Source organism: Cyprinus carpio, unplaced genomic scaffold (assembly GCF_018340385.1).
Source record: "Cyprinus carpio isolate SPL01 unplaced genomic scaffold, ASM1834038v1 S000006786, whole genome shotgun sequence".
In the NCBI taxonomy this organism is placed as follows: Eukaryota; Metazoa; Chordata; class Actinopteri; order Cypriniformes; family Cyprinidae; genus Cyprinus; species Cyprinus carpio.
The window spans coordinates 195,415-215,813 of record NW_024879375.1 but is presented as its reverse complement, the minus strand read 5'-3'; the positions used below and the strand labels follow the sequence as shown (position 1 = coordinate 215,813).

General features: G+C 40.4%; 2 long non-coding RNA genes across 2 annotated transcripts; both read left to right on the top strand.

Moving 5' to 3' along the window:
- Positions 1-1,619: 1,619 nt before the first annotated feature.
- LOC122144856 lies at positions 1,620-15,432 on the top strand. Its single transcript, XR_006159876.1, has 3 exons — positions 1,620-1,781; positions 13,148-13,245; positions 15,402-15,432. It is a non-coding gene; the product is annotated as an uncharacterized LOC122144856 (long non-coding RNA).
- LOC109070325 lies at positions 1,869-9,574 on the top strand. The gene is made up of 4 exons (XR_006159873.1): positions 1,869-1,885; positions 6,113-6,434; positions 8,623-8,971; positions 9,381-9,574. It is a non-coding gene; the product is annotated as an uncharacterized LOC109070325 (long non-coding RNA).
- Positions 15,433-20,399: the final 4,967 nt, after the last annotated feature.

The window sequence follows — 20,399 nt, the reverse complement described above, 5'->3', positions numbered from 1 at the left end:
CAAGCATTTCCTATTTTCACTTTAGAAATTTTTGTTATACTTAATCTCATCATACATAAATTACAAAATAAACAAACACACACAATATATATATATATACTTTACCAAATTTACCCATATTTACTTTGTTTTCATATTTGGTGACTTTTTGTGAAAAATGAGGACATTTGAGGATGGTTCTAGAGATTTTCTGAGAGAGGGGTTTTGCAACACTGAGCGACGCACATGGTGAAAATCAACAAAATATTCAGATACACAGATTAACTCTGAAGTTTGAACATCACAAAACAAGATGCTAAGTTGGGGAAAAAATATATATATATTATTTGACTGTATGCCATCCCAGACAGCAACATAGTGTTGGCCCAGATCCGGCCACATCTGGCCCGTGTGAAATCCATGCGGGCCAGATGTGGGCCGGGTCTGGGCCGAAACTGCTTGCTGTCTGGGATTCATCTAAAAAATTTTACTTATTGAGAATTAACAGAGGATTAGCTATAGTGTTGATGTTTTATTGAAAATGCTTCCTATAATTGGGCTCTCGTCTTATGTTTTGGTTGCTTTTACAGTGCGTTTATAAGCAGGGGCGTCAGACTGGGGGTAAAACCAGTACTAAGATTACCAAGGCCCCAAAGGAGAAGAGAGGGCCCTTGAAAAGTCTGGAATATATTTTATTTTACCCTGGATATTTTCATTGGGGGGGACCCCAATCATGGGGGCCCATCAGGACTGCCTATGCATAGGGCCCGGGATCTTTTGCAACGCCCTGTTTATAAGGCACATGTATTGTGGAAAAACTGAGCTAAAGTAAATTGAAATCAGATGATGTTTGTCTATGATACAGTTTTCTGATCCACTGTTGAGAAATTAATACTCTTTCACTGTTGTTAACCCTATTATTATGGTATTAGTATGACAGATGGCACTTTTGTCATTTTATAGATAAACGATATTTAGATTTATACGTCTGTTGTTTTATTCTGTTCTTTTTTTCTTTTTCCTTCAGTGATCTCATGATAATTCTCATGAACTTCAAGACTGCTTCAGTGTTGTGTTTTAACACGAGTTTGGTTTTGGTTAAACGCTCATCTGGTTTTGTTCACCATACAAGCTGAATCCTCAGAAAAATCTAAAATGATTGTTGTATTACCTGTGGTTGGTCTTGCTGAAAAGCTTTTCATTTGGTGATTCAAAAATCCCCCCCTGACCGTTCCGGGAAAAGAGTCAAAGCCTCGTAGAAAACAGCGCGCCATACTGGTGACTAGTTAAAAAAAAAAAAAAGCTACGAGATCCTCATAAACCAAATGGCTTAAAAAAATACGAAACTGTATTTTTCGAAATTCAAAAATTGAGAGTCCTAGTAAACCACAGGGTACAAGTGCTTGTGTATCTGTGTTGATTTTCTTCTATAATAAATTAATTCACCCATATATCTGGCAGTAAATGTCATTATGAATATGAAGTAATATGATAATGTGTCAGAGTTGCATAGTATTTTGTTTTCTTGAAATAGGCTAATTCATATTTAATGCATGATTGTGTTGAAAATATAACTGGATCAGATTTATGGTTCGAAGATTCCGACACGCAAATTAAGCGAATCGCTCTTTGGACAGAAAGCGACTCTTCTCTTGACTCTGTGAAGCCAATACACGCCCAGATACAGACTTCACTGGAGATTGTGCGCGTGCCTCGAAGCTTCAGTGTCATTAAAAAATAACTACTTCTGTGGGTATTTAGAGCTTTTGTTAACGATCGTTGCTGTCTATCGATTGGGTGAGGTGTAGAAACTAACAACGAGTAGCCTAATAATAACCATCGAAATCAAACTATACCAAAATCAATAGCAATATAAACATCACTTAAAATTTACTACTAATGTGCGGTAAGTGCGCGATTTCTGTTTATTATTTAACTTCTTCGGTTTCACTTTGACACTGGAAACAGTGCAGTGCTCAATGCATGATGTTCTTTCATTCCTTGAGTTCATTAATCATTAGGCTACCTTATTAACAGTGATCGCATTCATCCATGGATTTGGATCACCACGTGTTAGTTAGACACTCATTTTAATCCTTATTTGAAGGTGCAGGTAAATGTATGTTATGATTGTGACAAGTTTGTATGTAGCCTACTTCCAAGGTAGGCTACTTGTCCTTGTGTTGTAGACGCACCTTCTGTGAAAATTAATCTCTGAGGACAAAAATAAATAAATAAATAAATAAATAAAAAAATAAAAAAGAAATATTATATATTCGTATGCATCAATAGGCTATAGTCATTGCCAATGCATATATTGATGTATATTGAAAAAATATAAGCACTAGTTTCCAGTATATGTAAATGTATTTTGTAATATATCGCATATGTTGCAGTATATTCCCATATATTTTGTGTTTCGTAAGGGGTCTGACGTCAGTCGAACCCGCTAGAGTGAAAGTGTCCGGTGTCCGGTGGCCGACAGATAGTCTACGACAAGATTATCAGCCCCCTGCCAGGCTGGTGGTGTGTGTAATTTCCCACCCTGCCTGGGGAAACTGAAGTCCATAATCTCATCTTCATTTTTAGTTTTGCTTCAGAATAACACATTCAAAAAGCATTAACTGCTTTACCTGGTTTCAGTTAATTTATACAATATATATATATATACATATAAATAAAAAAAGAAATATATATATATATATATATACATATATATATATATATATAGTAATTTAAGAAATACATATTAATTGTTTGATCCTTTATTGAGTATATTTTGTACATAGATGCTCCCATATAAATGTGAATGTAGGCTATGTATACACATATATACACACGTTCACTGAATGAGTTACCAGCTAAGGAGAGTAAAAATCTTTGAAATTAACCCATTTAATCCCACTAGTCACAATAGTGACTGTAAAAAAAAGTTTTAATTTATAAAGCTCTAAAAACCTTACTGACAGATGTTTTGGTGCACTTCCTGCAAATATGGAAAAAAATAAAGGGTCTCAATTACATATGTGTAGTTTCACATGACAAGAGCATTTTATGTCCTGTTTGCACCTTGAGAAGATGATGGCTGCATCAAAGCTCCAAAACAAAAAGGCTAGTAAAGTATGTTAACATAAAGTTGTGACAAATACAGGTCCTTCTCAAAAATTAGCATATTGTGAAAAAGTTCATTATATTTTCCATAATGTAATGATAAAAATTAAACTTTCATATATTTTAGAATCATTGCACACCAACTGAAATATTTCAGGTCTTTTATTGTTTTAATACTGATGATTTTGGCATACAGCTCATGAAAACCCAAAATTCCTATCTCAAAAAATTAGCATATCATGAAAGGGTTCTCTAAACAAGCTATTAACCTAATCATCTGAATCAACTAATTAACTCTAAATACCTGCAAAAGATTCCTGAGGCTTTTAAAAACTCCCAGCCTGGTTCATTACTCAAAACCGCAATCATGGGGTAAGACTGCCGACCTGACTGCTGTCCAGGAGGCCATCATTGACACCCTCAAGCGAGAGGGTAAGACACAGAAAGAAATTTCTGAACGAATAGGCTGTTCCCAGAGTGCTGTATCAAGGCACCTCAGTGGGAAGTCTGTGGGAAGGAAAAAGTGTGGCAAAAAACGCTGCACAACGAGAAGAGGTGACCGGACCCTGAGGAAGATTGTGGAGAAGGACCGATTCCAGACCTTGGGGGACCTGCGGAAGCAGTGGACTGAGTCTGGCGTAGAAACATCCAGAGCCACCGTGCACAGGCGTGTGCTTTTGAACCAGAAACAGCGGCAGAAGAAGCGCCTGACCTGGGCTACAGAGAAGCAGCACTGGACTGTTGCTCAGTGGTCCAAAGTACTTTTTTTTTTTGGATGAAAGCAAATTTTGCATGTCATTCGGAAATCAAGGTGCCAGAGTCTGGAGGAAGACCTGGGGAGAAGGAAATGCCAAAATGCCTGAAGTCCAGTGTCAAGTACCCACAGTCAGTGATGGTCTGGGGTGCCATGTCAGCTGCTGGTGTTTGTCCACTGTGTTTTATCAAGGGCAGGGTCAATGCAGCTAGCTATCAGGAGATTTTGGAGCACTTCATGCTTCCATCTGCTGAAAGGCTTTTTATGGAGATGAAGATTTCGTTTTTCAGCACGACCTGGCACCTGCTCACAGTGCCAAAACCACTGGTAAATGGTTTACTGACCATGGTATTACTGTGCTCAATTGGCCTGCCAACTCTCCTGACCTGAACCCATAGAGAATCTGTGGGATATTGTGAAGAGAAAGTTGAGAGACGCAAGACCCAACACTCTGGATGAGCTTAAGGCCGCTATCGAAGCATCCTGGGCCTCCATAACACCTCAGCAGTGCCACAGGCTGATTGCCTCCATGCCACGCCACATTGAAGCAGTCATTTCTGCAAAAGGATTCCCGACCAAGTATTGAGTGCATAACTGAACATAATTATTTGAAGGTTGACTTTTTTTGTATTAAAAAACCACTTTTCTTTTATTGGTCGGATGAAATACGCTAATTTTTTGAGACAGGAATTTTGGGTTTTCATGAGCTGTATGCCAAAATCATCAGTATTAAAACAATAAAAGACCTGAAATATTTCAGTTGGTGTGCAATGATTCTAAAATATATGAAATTTTATTTTTATCATTACATTATGGAAAATAATGAACTTTTTCACAATATGCTAATTTTTTGAGAAGGACCTGTATATTTGGTACACATTATCTTTAAGATGCCTAGTATTAATATACAGTATAAACATATATTCAGTTTTATTGGGTGTGGTCACAGAATGAGTAAACATGTTGATGAATATGAAAGCAACACGGACTCGGGTGTGCACAATTGTTCAGGAATAAGTAACCTGTGCATGCATTTTAGAAAATTAGCCTATAATGTAGGCCTATTTTACTTTTAATAAAAACACATGTAAGAGATATAGTCTGTTTACAGGCGGCAGAATATGTGACACACATGAGCCTGCAATGTATTCATGCGTTGTGAGTGCAATCAGAGCGACAAATGAATGGCAATCAGTCATCTCCTCAAATAGTCTGTTTACAGGCGGCAGAATATGTGACACACATACAATTAAGTTAAACCCAAGTGTTGTTTGCTCCGCTGAAAATAATGGCACTAAATTAAAGCAACAATTTAATATCACTAAAGTTTAACTGTACCAGATCATAAAATCAGTCTATATAATGGTGTCAGGCTGCTGTCACACCCCTGGACTCATTATGTTGTATTTTCCCTGCATGTGTTCCATTCCCCATGTTCTGTGTGACCCAGTTTCTCCCCCTCCTTGATTATTAGTTCCCAGGTGTGTTTGATTAGTTCCCAGATGTGTCTCCTTAGTCCCTTTAATACCCATGTCGTTTCAGTCTGTGTTTGTCGGGTCTACAGTCAGTAAGTGTGTCTTCCTCCTATGGTCCATGTTGGATATACCCCTGTGCTGGATTAATAAAGACTGTCTCGATTATTATTGACTCTGTGTTCGTTCCGGCACAGTATTGTGACAACTGCGGACTGTCTTTGGTTCCTTTGTATTTATCCTTTTTGGTTCTTGACACCATCTGCTCACTATCTCCTGTCATTTTATAAGATGGAGCTTCAGTTGTGGAACAGAGTGTAAAAATTCTTATGTTTATGAAACACTGGGCCACACAGGGGGCATAAATTCATGTAATTAAGATTACAATCTTGTAATTATTCTAATTAAACACACTCTAATCAAACAGACAATACCACAAAATTCTACAGCATGAAAATTCAACAACAGTAAAAGCTAATAAGATTAAATTCTAACAAAATGCATTGTGCCCAAATTTTTTGCCACTCTCAGTGTTTTCTCGGTCTGCTGTCAATACCCTCGATCCACTGTGCAGATGTGAAGCTGAAATTGAACTGAATTGCCCTCTGCTCCGCTCGCTCGATCCGCGCCAGTGGACCAACAGAGGATGTTGTTTCTCTGCTTTCTTTATTTACACCTTAATAAGTCGAATTTTGTTTCAAAAAGCAGACTAAATTCAGTTTAATTTGTTTATTTAAATTACCAGCAGTGTAACATGAGTAAAAAACCTTTGCAACTGTTTCTGTTTGTTCTGCAGGTGTGTTTGCTGCTGATGAAGATGAAGTGAAGTCAGTGTCAGTGATGGAGGGAGATTCTGTCACTCTGAACCCTGATCTCACTCAAATACAGGAAGTTATTCAGATAAAATGGATGTTTGGAGATCCAATCATTGCTCAAATCAATAGAAAAGTGACCTTCTATCCCAGTCACACTGAGATATTCAGAGGCAGACTGCAGCTGGATCAAACTGGATTTCTCACAATCAACAACATGAGAATTAAACACTCTGGGGCTTTATAAAATACAGGTCATCCAAAGAGCTGGGATTTCAAATATAAAATTCACAGTTACTGTCTATGGTGAGGATATATTTATTTTTATATATTTATATATATATATATTTATATTTACCAGTTTTTGAAATAATTAGAAGTTTATTTTTCAAGTCAAGTAAAGCTTTATTGTTCATTCCGCTACATGTGTGGACATACAGTGGAACGAAATGTCATGCCTCACAGGACCCCGGTGCTACATAAATACAGACATACAACAATAAAGTAAAACAGTATAAACCTATACACAGCTAACCTACTGACAGATTTTGACTATATATATATATATATATATATAAATAAATAAATGTTTACCTACACTAACTTTAAAAAAAAAACAAAAAAACACATGCTTCACATGAATACTGTACATGTGCAAAGAGAAACACCATAAGTCAAGCAGCTGGCTGGGGAACAGTGAAAGATGATTTGTAGTGCATGAGCATGTAAGCATACACATATTACTGAGTCTTTTGTGGGATTATGTGGTGAAAAGTGTGTAGTGCACATAGAGGAGAGTGTGTTACTACAGCTGGTTTGTACAGGCCCACTCACCTGTGTGTGGCACTCTTCGAATTGCACAAAAAAAAAAAAAAAAAGTGTTTCAGACAGTTTTTCCTGTGATGGGGTAAGGTTTGGAGGGTGTTTGGGGGTGGAGGCAGGTGAGATGGTCCATGTTTCAGAGGGGGTGGGGGTTGTGTGGGGTTTCAGAGAAGGGCAGGGTGATTTGATTTCAGGGCTCTCACAGCCTGGGAGAAAAAGCTGTTGAGCAGTCTGGCGGAGCGGGCTCTGATGCTCCGGTACATCTGTCTTTCTGTTGGTAGGACTTGGTAGAGACTGTGGGAGGGATGAGTGGGGTCCTTCACGATACTGTTGGCTTTGCTGGAGCATCTTGTAAGGAAAATGTCCAGGATGGAGGGGAGAGGGGCACTGATGATCTTTGCAGCTGTGTTCACTGTTCCCTGGAGGTCTTGCGGTCTGCTGCACGACAGTTCCCATACCAGACAGTGATGCAGCTGGTCAGCACCCTCTCATGGTTCCCCTGTAGAATTAGGTGAGGATGGGTGGAGGGAGACTTGCTCTTTCCAGCCAGCGGAGAAAGTGTAGGTGCTCGTGTGCCTTCTTGGAAAGTGACATGGTGTTGGGTGGTCCAGGTGAGATCCTCTGTAGCCGCGTTAAAAGCGGGCGTGCTAGTGTGTGCCAGGGCCAGTCACATTTCCACTGTCACTTCCGGGGCTTGATAATGCCTCATCGGTGCTTTCATCGGGGCCAACGGCCCGGGTTTTTTTGGCTAAAGACATTTCTTGGGCCAAAGCGGCCCAGCTGGGGCTAGAGGAGTGGTTATGAACAAAGGCGGAGTTTCTCCGTGCCTGGAGAGACGTTAGCACCTCAGACCATTTCAAAAAGCTAACAGCAATAACACCAGCATTAAAGACATTTTAAAATAAGACAAGACAAAGAGTATTCCTAGGGCTGGCATAGGTCATTGATCGGTGAACAGAATCCAGAGGGCTTGACAAGAGGGGTAATCCAGAAACATGAGCAATAGTCCAGACGAGGTACAAATAGAATCCAAGTGGTGAGACAAGGGTTAATCCAAGATACACAGGCAGGAATAAGGAAACAGGAAACAAGATAACATGAAATGATTAGACTAAACTAGAACTAGAATTTAGGCTCCGTAAAGCAGCTTATGAGTGATAAACGCAGAACAATACTAGAGACTAAACAGAAACATGGAATGGCTCGGTAAAGCAGCTAACACTAGGAGAGTGATAAATGCAGAACAATACTAGGTAATCTGAATGAGGAAGTCCAGGACTTATAAAGCGTGTCTGATTGGATTCAGCTGTGTGTAATCAGTGCAATGGATGATGGGAACTGTAGTCCGGAGTGACATGTAACAGTCTGTGTGGTGTGAGAGTCAATATGATGAAGAGGCGACCTCTTGTGGCAGTCGGATGGAAGTCTATGGACAGAATTCATGACAGCCAGGGGCTTGTAGTCAGTGATGGTCTGAATGGCTTGCTACAATTAAACTGATATTCAAAGTAAACCAGAAAATATTATTTGTAATGTGTTCAGCAGTCTTACAGAATTTTATCATGACAATATCACAGTTGCAATTACTTTTATTAATCTGCATATCTCTACATTAACCTTATGTTGTAACCAGAAGATGAACTAATCGTGTAACTTAATGTGATTTTTGCAGAGTCACCATCTGCTGTTGATGCTGGTGTTACTGACATGAAGCTCATGTCAGTGAAGGAGGGAGATCCTGTTCATTCTTCAGACTGATGTTCCTCAACTAACCGGAGATGAGCTGATAGTGTGGAGGTTTGGAGATAAGGGAAAACTCATAGCTAAACATGATATAGAGACCAAAATCCCACCATTATATGATGAAACTGATGAGAGATTAAGAGACAGACTTAAACTGAATCATCAGACTGGATCTCTGACCATAACAAACACCAGAACCACAGACTCTGGACACTATACAGTGAAAATCAGCAGCAACAAACAGACCTTATACCAGAAATACATTGTTACTGTCAGTGGTGAGTAACTCAGTTGAAGTAAGTAATTGAAGTATTGATTGTTTATCAGTTGTCTGTGAAAAATTCCAGATGCTGCGACATTTAGAGGAATCAAACCTTCCTTTAAATTAAGAAACTTCAGTGTACAGTGACGTCATACAGTAACTTCTTCTTCGGACCTTTATTATTTTAAACAATTTAATGTGAATTTTATAAAATTACTTACACCTGTAAACATAGAACTGTAATAATAACAACTGCTGTCCAGCAATAGATAATTTAAATTTAAGCTTCATCTCTGTTTTCATTGCTTATACTATAAGTATCATAAACATTATACCTAACAGGTTATACAGTGCTGATGTTTCTAGTGTTAGTTATATATCAGACACACATTCACACTAATGACTGTCTCTTTTTAACATTACAGAACCAGGTCTGTCTCCAGCTGCTGTAGCAGGGATTGTTGTTGCAGGGATTGTTGTTGTTGTTCTCCTGGTGGCTGCAGCAGCTACTGGTTTGATTTACCATCGCCAAACGATCGCAGAAATGCGTAAGTATTACAGCTGATAAAGTGACAGAAAAAATAGCTCTACTGTGTGAAAGAATGGATTTAAAATCTGTAGCTAAGTGGAATATTTTAAGCAAATAACCACTTAAATTGCACATAAAGCTTTAAAAAAATCACAAAACACATATAGCACAAAACACATGTAAAAAATATATACTCCACATCTGGCTTCTTACACACACATTTTTAGATCTTTGAGATGGTCATGACAATATCATTGTATGAAACAGAGCTGTTTGAAGATTTTAAAATAAGGACTGTTTTATTTAGTAGTAGGTATGATATGTGTAATGGTTTTTAGACAGATTTTCTCCTTGCATACATTTATGTGTTTTCCTATGTTAACATTATTGTAAATTGCTATTAAAGAAAAGAGATGACAAACTGATTATTGGAAGCACATGTGAAGAATCACAACAGCGTCTTCTCAGTGTTTCTGTCATGTTTATCTGATCACTCACTCATAATCTCCTCATTTCTGTTTCTGTGTGCTCCTGTGTCATGAAGCGGAGATAGTTTCAGGGGTGGAGGGAGAAGAAGTCAAACTAAACACTGGTGTTACTAAAATACAGACAAGTGATCTGATAGAGTGGCAATGTGGAAATGAAGATGATCTCATAACTCAAATCAAAGGAGGGACTGTAGATATCACTTCATATGAGGATGTTCTTCATGGGGGTATTCAGAGACAGACTGAAGCTGGACATGGAGACTGGATCTCTGACCATCACAAACCCCAGAATTGAACATACTGGACCCTATAAGTTACTGATCAACAATAAATGCAAGAAGAAATTTATTGTTTATATCAGAGGTGAGTATCTCCAGACTTTCTGTGTAATAATGATCACAGTTCTTCATTCTGTTTCTGTGGTTAGTTCAGCTCGCAGGCCCTATAGGCCTATAAGTCTTCAGTGTGCTGTCTCTTGTTAGATTAAACTTTATTCTTTAAAAAGTAATAATAAATAATAAAAAATACAAATAGATTGTCATGTATCACGTTTCCAGCACGTCAAAACACAAGAGATACAGGTTCAGTTCTTGTATATTGTGTTCCTTCTCTCTTCTATGTTTTCCTTAAATATAGAACGTGACAGAATTGTTGTAACTTGACACATTTTTGTAGGATGTCTGATGTTAATTGTATCCAGCACTGCTATATGAACAAGAACTTCATCTCCAGAAGTGCTATAAGAGTTCACATCATGAGCATAAACTCTCATAGTATCATATACAGTACACCCTGAAACTCAAACGTCTTCACATCACAACAACCCCAAAATAAAGAAATTATAACAGAAATATGTTCATTATTATACAGTGGAATGTACTTCTTAAAGTAATAATAATATAATAATAATAATGATATCTTGGTGAGCTAACCATTTTTAAAGTAAATAACTGAAAAAAATACTGATATACATTGTCAATAACCATATTACATTATTTAAAATCACATATTTAATGTGTAGTTAATTCTTACCAATGCTTGCTCTCATATAGGTAACACACGCACACACCTTTAATGAAGCTTTACTCACTTATCAATGCTCCTCATTTCTATTCTTTCTTTTTTCTCCTCTTTCTGTGTGCTGCTGTGACATGTAGGAAGACACTGATAAAGGAGGAGAATGATTCTGTCACTCTAGAGACTAAAACTGAAATACAGAACGGTGATGAGATACAGTGGCTGTTTGGAGATGAAGACAAGCTCATAGCTGAAATCAAAGGAGAGAACAGAGAGATGAAGACATATGATGGTCCTGATGGGAGATTCAGAGACAGACTGGAGCTGGACGAGGCGAATGGATCGCTGACCATCAAAAACATCACAGCTGATCACGCTGGACTCTATAAACTACTGATCCTCAGCTCAGGATGTACCTTGTGCAGTAAATTCTTCATTTATGTCGGAGGTGAGTATCTCAAGTCTTTGAATGTAATAACGATCACAGTTCTTCCTCCTGCATTCTGTTGTTCTGTTTCTGCAGTTAATTCAGCTCAAACTTGAGTGACGTGAGTAATGCAAATCACAGTGACAAAGAAGGGAAAGAATATAAAGCGTAGAAATCAAGAAGAGAGTAGAGACAGCAGTGAGCTGATGATGATTGAGGAGAGACCCCCGTATAAATGTAAAGCACTTTGGGTGTACAGCAATACACAATAAAAGCGCTATATAAGTGCATCATTCATTCATTCATTCATTCAATAAACAACCAGAGAGCAAAGGAATATGAAAAGACTAGAGCAGAGAAGAGAGGGAGATGTCTATTATATATTTCTATGCTTATTGTGACCTTTTCAGCAAATGTGCTATACTGAAAATATGGAATTGAAATTATTTCACACATTTTATTTCTAATGGTAGTTTGATAGTAAGTTGTTGGCATTAGATTGACCTCTAGATCTGGTCGCTTTTTATTTTCTCTCATTGTCTCTGCATTTTCTTTCAGAATCCACAGAGAGTGAGTGAATAAATCAGCAACTGTAGTGAAGCTACTGATGAATGGAGAGAATGTGGATGCAGTGAATAAGGAGGAGGGGAGGAGTTCACCTTAATAACATAAGACCCCCGCCCACCAGTGTCAATCACTCTGACATCATCAGCAGCTACAACAGCAATTATATATTATAATTATTATTATATTATATATTATTTACTTTTTTTACATAATAAATTAAATGTGTTATCCAGTTTAATTTAAATAATTAAATTAATCAGATCTGGATGTCAGATTGTATATTCAACCCGAATTTATAGTGCCTTTGTATTCATGCTGATGTATGAATGTGTTGTTTTATTAATTTTCACTAAAGCATCTGATTATCTCTTGATAATTATCCCCATGAACTTCAAGACTGCTTCAGTGTTTGTGTTTTAACACGAGTTTGGTTAAACGCTCATCTGGTTTTGTTCACATAAAAGCTGAATCCTCAGAAAAAATCTAAATGATTGTTGTATTACCTGTGGTTGTCTTGCTGAAAAGCTTTTCATTTGGTGATTCAAAAATCCCCTGACCGTTCCGGGAAAAGAGTCAAAGCTTCGTGAAAACAGCGCGACATCTGGTGGCTAGTAAAAAAACAAAAAAAAGCTTTTTGAGTCCTAAACCAAATGGCTTAAAAACATACTAAACTGTGTTTTTCAAAATTCAAAAATTGCCTGCAGTTTCCTGTGAGAGTTATGTTTAGGGGTGGGTTAGGGCTAGCGATAGAAATTACAAGTGCGTGTATATCAGTGTTGATTTTCTTTCTATAATAAATTAATTCACCCATATAGCCTGGCAATAAATGCCAGTATGAATATAGGATAATGTGTCAAAGTTGCATAGTATTTTGTTTTCTCGAAATAGTCCAATTGATATTGACTGCATGATTGTGTTGAAAATATAACTGGATCAGATTTTATGGTGCGAAGATTCCGACACGCAAATTAAGCGAATCGCTCTTTGGACAGAAAGCGACTCTTCTCTTGACTCTGTGAAGCCAATACACGCCCAGATACAGACTTCACTGGAGATTGTGCGCGTGCCTTGAATCAAAAAATAAATAAAAAAATAACCACTTCTTATTTAAATCATATCTTAACTAAACAATCTATCCATCGATTGGTCCAGAAACTAAGTGAGGTGTAGAAACTAACAACCATCGAAATCAGATTTTTCTGGAATCTATAGCAATATGAAGAGCACTTTGAAATTGTTTGAGGTTTTACTACTAATGTGCGGTAAGTGCGCGATTTCTGTTTATTTATTTTTGTCGGTTTCACTTCGACACTGGAAACAGTGCTCAATGGATGATGTTCTTTGATTCCTTAAGTTCAGTAATCATTATTAACAGTGATCGCATTCATGCATGGATCTGGATCGTTAGACGCTCATTTGAATCCTTTTATGAAGGTGCAGGTACATGTAGGCTATGTTATGTATAAATTAACTGAAACCAGGTAAAGCAGTTTATTCTATTTGAATGTGTTATTCTGAAGCAAAACTAAAAAATAAAGATGAGATAATGGACTTCAGTTCCCCCAGGCAGGGTGGGAAATTAACACACCACCAGCCTGGCAGGGGCTGATAATTTTGTCGTAGACTATCTGTCGGCCACCGGACACTTTCACTCTAGCGGGTTAGGCTGAGGTCAGACCCGTACGAAACAAGAATATATTTGAATAACATATATAATGTGATATATTACATATTACATTTACATGTATTGGAAACTAGTACTTATATTTTTCAATATACAGCAATATATGCATTGTCAATGGCTATACTGATGAATACAAATATATAAGATATTTATTTATTTATTTGTCCTCAGAGAGGAAATTCATGTTCACAGAAGGTGCATATACAACACAAGGACAAGTACTTTACAAGGAGCTACATACAAACTTGTCCAAATAGCCTACATTCACAAAAAAAAGAGATATTTAGTAATTAAGAAATAAATATTAATTGTTTGATCCTTTATTGAATATATATTGTACATTGATGCTCCCATATAAATGTGGATGTATGTAGTAGACACATATGCATGAGTAAATTTATGTTTAATATATTTTACACATGCAATACCACTCGAACTCATGGCATGGTTCGCATGAATATGAAAGCAGCACGGACTCGGGTGCGCACTTGTTCAGGAAATAAAGTAACCTGCGCATGCATTTTAGACATTAGCCTTGGATTCGAGCAGGAGTGAGCCTGGAGTGTATTCATGCGTTGCTCCGCTGAACATAATAGCACTAGATTAATAAAAAACACAATTTATTTAGCCGCGTTGTGTCTTTTATCATGTGTTTGTACGCATTTGTGATGAAGTAATTTCCACAGAATCGAGTGTGAAACCAGAACAACTGGGGGCACCGGGAACAAGCACGCCCGGACTTTGACAGCAGCAAAATGAGCCCAGTGTGAAAGCCTTATGCTCTTAAAAATAAATAAATAAATAAAAATTTACCTTTTTTTTTACCGATGGACCCTTGATTGGTACTCTGACATTTCATATAGATTTCGAACAGACAAGCATGTGAGGCCACTAGTGGACTGGGTCTAACAAAAGAATATAACGAAACAGAATTTTAGGCCTGTGTTATTTAAGTTTTGTTTAATTAAATAAAAAGTATTTTTCTGTGCTTATTTGTAACATTAATTAATGATAAACATACTTAACTATGAGTTTTCTTTCCTGTAATACAAACTAAATTTTGAAGAATTTTTTGCACAGTTCTTTTCCATACAGCAACAATTTAATATCACTAAAGTTGAACTGTACCTGATCATAAAATCAGTCTATATAATGGTGTTAGAAGACTGCGGACTGTCAAAAATTCCTATTGTATTTATCCTTTTTGTTTCTTGACACCATCTGCTCACTATCTCCTGTCATTTTATAAGATGGAGCTTCAGTTGTGGAACAGAGTGTAAAAATTCTTATGTTTATGAAACACTGGGCCACACACAGGCATATATTCTTGTAATTAAAATTACAATCTTGTAATTATTCTTATTGCTGACCCTGTAAGTAAACGGAGTCGATTCCAGGAGTCAATTACATCAACTTCTACAGCAGGAGTAGGGAATGAGAGTTAACGCTAATATGATGCCCCGTGGCCAAATTTTTTGCCACTCTCAGTGTTTTCTCGGTCTGCTGTCAATCCCTCGAGCCACTGTGCAGACGTGAAGCTCAACTCAATGAACTTAAATTGCCCTCTGCTCCGCTCGCTCGATCCGCACCAGTGGATCAACAGAGAATGTTGTTTCTCTGATTGCTTTATTTACACCTTAATAAGTCAACTAAATTCAGTTTAATTTGTTTATTTTCATTACCAGCAGTGTAACATGAGTTTAATCTCTGTTAAATGGTTTGTTTATCCTCCAGGTGTGTTTGGTGCTGATGAAGTGAAGCCAGTGTCAGTGATGGAGGCAGATTCTGTCACTCTAACCCTGATCTCACTGAAATACAGGAATTTATTCTGATACTATGGAGGTTTGGAGATCCAGTCATTGCTCAAATCAACGGAAAAGTGACCTCCTATCCCAGACACACTGAGATGTTCACAGGCAGACTGCAGCTGGATCAAACTGGATTTCTCACAATCAACAACATGAGAATTAAACACTCTGGACTTTATAAAATGGAGGTCATCAAAAAAACTGGGACTTCAAATATGAAATTCACAGTTACTGTTTATGGTGAGGATATATTTATTTTTAAATATCTTTCAGTTAGGGCTGTGAATCTTTGAGTAGGTAGCGATTCGATTCATGATTCACAGGTTTTCGTTTTGATTAAAGAACGATTTTTGCAAATTTAGAACAATTAAATTTGATTCAATTCACAATTAAATTTGATTCGATTCGATTATAACAGTTCGATTCTGCACTCTTTAAGTGCATTCACAGGATTATTTAAATGCTTCCCCTAAATTCTTTAAATGCTTAGTCAGGGGGCAAATTACACAGCACCCTCTATGGTTAGAGAACCATAGGTTAGAAAAAAAAAAAAAACCTTTTGTACATTGTTAGATGCTAGTTTAATGATGCTATGGCATTGCCAGGACAGGTAAGGACCCAAGAGCGGATAAGGCTGAAAATGGTAGCTTTATTAACAGAAGGATGGCAAAGGCCTAATGTCCAGAAAAACAAAAACCCAGCTCTGGAAAAAATGGCTCAGTCTTAACTTCCAACTGCACCGCGTGCAGGTAATGCGCTCAGCATCCGTAAGTGCCAGGAGAGGGCAACAAATCCGAAACGGGAGGCAGGACAGTAGTCGAGCAGACGCGGGGGCAAGCGAGGTGCAGACAGGGCTGAGAACGGTGGGCAGCAAAAGGGTCAAAAACAGGCCAGGTCGAGAATCAGAAGAACAGTCCGAAAACCTCTGAGGGCAAGGCACACGTTACACCAACTGGGCAGACAAATCATCGATCGCTCAGACCAGAAAAGAGGACTAGGACGGAACTGAAGCCAAAATGCCAGACATCATAGAACACGCTGACAAAGAGTAGTGAAATCAAGCAGAATAAATAGGATGATTAACGAGAAAGAGGGAACAGGTGCGTCAGACAAGCCGCAGCCCAGATTGCTGAGCGAGATCAACTGGCGCTAGATTGAACGGAAGAAAAAAATGAAAAAATTGATTAAAATCAAAGAGAGAGAAAAAAATGGAAACAAAACGAATAAAAGGGTAGAAAAATGAGCAGAAACGAAAAAATAAACAAAAAGTAAAAAAAGAGAAGAAAAAAAAGGACAGATCATACCCGAGTCCTGCCAGGACCCCTCCCCCAGGAGCGGCTCCTGGCACACCAGAGGAAGAAGGACCACGTTGGTGAAACTCGTTGATGAGCGAACGGTCCAGGACGTCACGAGCTGGGACCCAAAATCTCTCCTCCGGACCGTACCCCTCCCAGTCCACTAGGTACTGATGTCCCCCGCCCATGATGTCTGGAGTCTAAGATTCTCCTAACCCTATACCCAGGAGAACCGTCAACCATAACAGGAGGGGGGGGGGTGACAGGGGAAGACACAGTAGGGGAATGGGGAGAACACAAGACAGGTTTAATCTTGGACACATGAAAGACAGGGTGTACATGACGAAGAGAATTGGGCAACCGAAGACAGACCGTCACCGGGTTGATGACCTTGGAAATATGGTATGGTGCAACGAACTTAGGTGGAGAGCATACGCGTTGTCCGCAAACATAATGAGGCGTCAACCTACGGTGGTGGTTTGCAGCGGTCTTAAAGCGTCCCCTTGCTCGGATAAGTGCCTCCCTGTCCCTCCTCCAGGTGCGGCGACAGCGCTGAACAAAAGCCTGAACTGAGGGGACAGCTGCCTCAGTGCCCTGGGAAGAAAACAGAGGGAGCTGATAACCTAGACTACACATGAATGGGGACATACCTGTAGACGACACCGGTAACGAGTTGTGAGCATATTCTGCCCACGTCAGATGATGACTCCAGGAGGAGGGGTTATGGGATGCCAGGCAGCGAATCATCTGACCGAGATCCTGGTTGGCGCGCTCGGTCTGGCTGTTCGCTGCGGATGAAAGCCTGACGACAGACTTACAAAATATGCGAAACGAACTGGGGCCCCCTGTCAGAAACCACGTCCTCCGGAAGGCAATGAATCCGGAAGACGTGATCAATGACCACCCGGGCTGTTTCTTTAGCCGAGGGGAGTTTAGGAAGGGGAACAAAGTGGACCGCTTTGGAAAAGCGATCCTCTACGGTGAGAATCACCATATTGCCACTGGATGGAGGGAGTCCAACCACGAAATCCAGGGCAATATGGGACCAGGGACGGGACGGGATGGGAAGCGGCATTAACAGACCAGCGGGAGGAGAATTAGAAGATTTATTTTGAGCACAGACAGAACACGCGTCCACGAACCGGCATACGTCCTCCACCATGGCAGGCCACCACAACTGCTGGTGAATGGCATGAAGAGTCAGGCATGAAGAGCAGACCCGTGGGACACTGACGAGCCACCCCGACTCCCTCCTGCACTCGTCTGACGAGCTTCTCGATTCCCCATGTAAGAGCCCCCAGCACGCATCCCGGAGGTATTATAGTGTTGGGGGGCAGATCGCCTGGAGAATGAAAAGACGCGAGAGGGTGAAGTGTTTAATGTTTTTGGACCAGGGTTGGTAAGAGAGGGTGAAGTCGAAGCGCCCAAAGAAGAGCGCCCACTGAGCCTGTCTGGCATTAAGCCGGCGTGCAGACCGGATGTACTCCAGGTTTTTGTGGTCAGTCCACACCAGAAATGGAACGGCTGCTCCCTCCAGCCAGTGACGCCACTCCCCCAAAGCCATTTGAACCGCCAACAACTCGCGATCACCGAGGTCGTAGTTTCGTTTTGCGGGAGACAAACGGTGTGAAAAAAAAGCACATGGATGCAGTTAATTATCTAAGGAGAATACCTGGGAGAGCACGGCACCGACACCGACCTCTGACGCATCCACCTCCACCACGAACTGTCGGAAAGGATCTGGAGTCACCAGGATGGGGGCTGAGGTGAATCTACATTTTAATTCATTGAACGCCGTCTGAGCATCTGCTGACCAACAGAAATTGACTTTGGTGGAGGTTAGCACGGACAGAGGGGCCGCCACCTGCCCGAAGTTCCTGATGAATCGCCAATAAAAATTGGTGAAACCCATGAACCATTGTAACGCCTTACGGGAATCAGGTGCCGGCCATTCAGAGACGGCCCTCACCTTCGCAGGGTCCATGCGAATCCCCCCCACCGAGATGATGTGTCCCAAGAACGAAACTGACTGAACGTGGAACTCGCACTTCTCCGCCTTAACGAACAGCTGATTCTCTAACAGCCGCTGAAGCACTTGTCAGATGTGCTGGACATGATCCTGAAAAGAAGAAGAGAAAATTAAGATGTCATCCAAATAAACGTGAACAAATCTGTCGATCATGTCCCTCAGTACGTCGTTGACAAGTGCTTGAAAGACAGCTGGGGCGTTGGATAGCCGCCGAAGGAAGAACTCGATATTCAAAGTGCCCACGAGGCGTGTTAAAATGCGGTCTTCCATTCGTCCCCCTCCCTGATCCGCACCAGATGGTAAGCATTGCGAAGATCCAATTTCGTGAAAAACTCGGCCCCCTGCAAGAGATCGAAGGCTGACAACATCAACGGCAGAGGATACCGGTTCTTAACTGTGATGTCATTCAACGCTTGATAATCTATGCAGGGGCGCAGAGAGCCATCCTTCTTTTTCACAAAAAAGAACCCCGCTCCAGCCGGAGAAGAAGAGGGATGAATAATACCGGCTGCCAGAGAATCACTTAAATACTTCTCCATCGCTTTGCGCTCGGGCGCGGAGAGAGAGTACAGCCGTCCGCGAGGCGGAGAAGCACCAGGGAGGAGATCGATGGCACAATCACACGGTTGGTGGGGGGGAAGAGATACAGCCCGGGACCTGCTGAAGACCGCCAGATCATGGTAACAAGCAGGAACTCAAGAAAGATCTGCCTTCTCCTCCTGTAGGGAAACAGAGACCGGGGAGGGAGCAGACAGAAGGCAATGTGTGTGGCAATATTGACTCCATTACAAAACTAAATTGTCTGCCCAGTTAATGTTCGGCCCATGACGAACGAGCCAGGGATGACCCAAAAATAAAAGGGCAGATGGAGACTTACAGACTAGGAACTTGAGGTCCTCCTGGTGGTTCCCGGAGGTAAGAACACTCACCGAATCAGTGATACAAGAAATCTGCATGAGTGGCTGGCCGTCGAGTCCATGAGTGACTATAGGTGACTGCAGGGGTTGGATGGGTATCTCCAGAGCGTGCGCCCAATCCTCATCAATGAAGTTGCCCTCTGCTCCTGAGTCAACGAGTGCTGAAGCCTTAAACAAAGAGTGTTTAATGAACAGAGACACAGATAGATGAGTGAACTGTGAGTGGGGGAAATGGCAGTACCACTCAAATTAACTCTCTGAGGTGAACGAATAGCCTTTGCAGGACAGGAGTGAGCTTGATGTCCTTGAGCTGCGCAATAGAGGCAAAGGCCCTCCAACAGGTGGCGCTGTTTCTCCTTGGGCTTGAGGCGCAAGCGATCCACCTGCATTGGCTCACACTCCTCGGCACTCTGGGATGGAGGGGCAGATGTGACTGGCTCGGGGTCTGCTTGCGGGCGTATAGTTCATCTTTGATGGAGTCATTAAGACCCTCTAAAAAATGAGCGATAAGGGCCTCAGTGTTCCATCCTCAAGTAGCGGCCAGGGTGCGGAACTGCACTGAGTAATCAGCCACTAAATGTCTGCCCTGTTGAAGACGTGCTAAGTCGGGAAGCCTCCTTGCCAAAAAACAGACTGATCAAAGTTTTAATCATCTCCGCCTTAAAAGAATTGAAATCAGAACA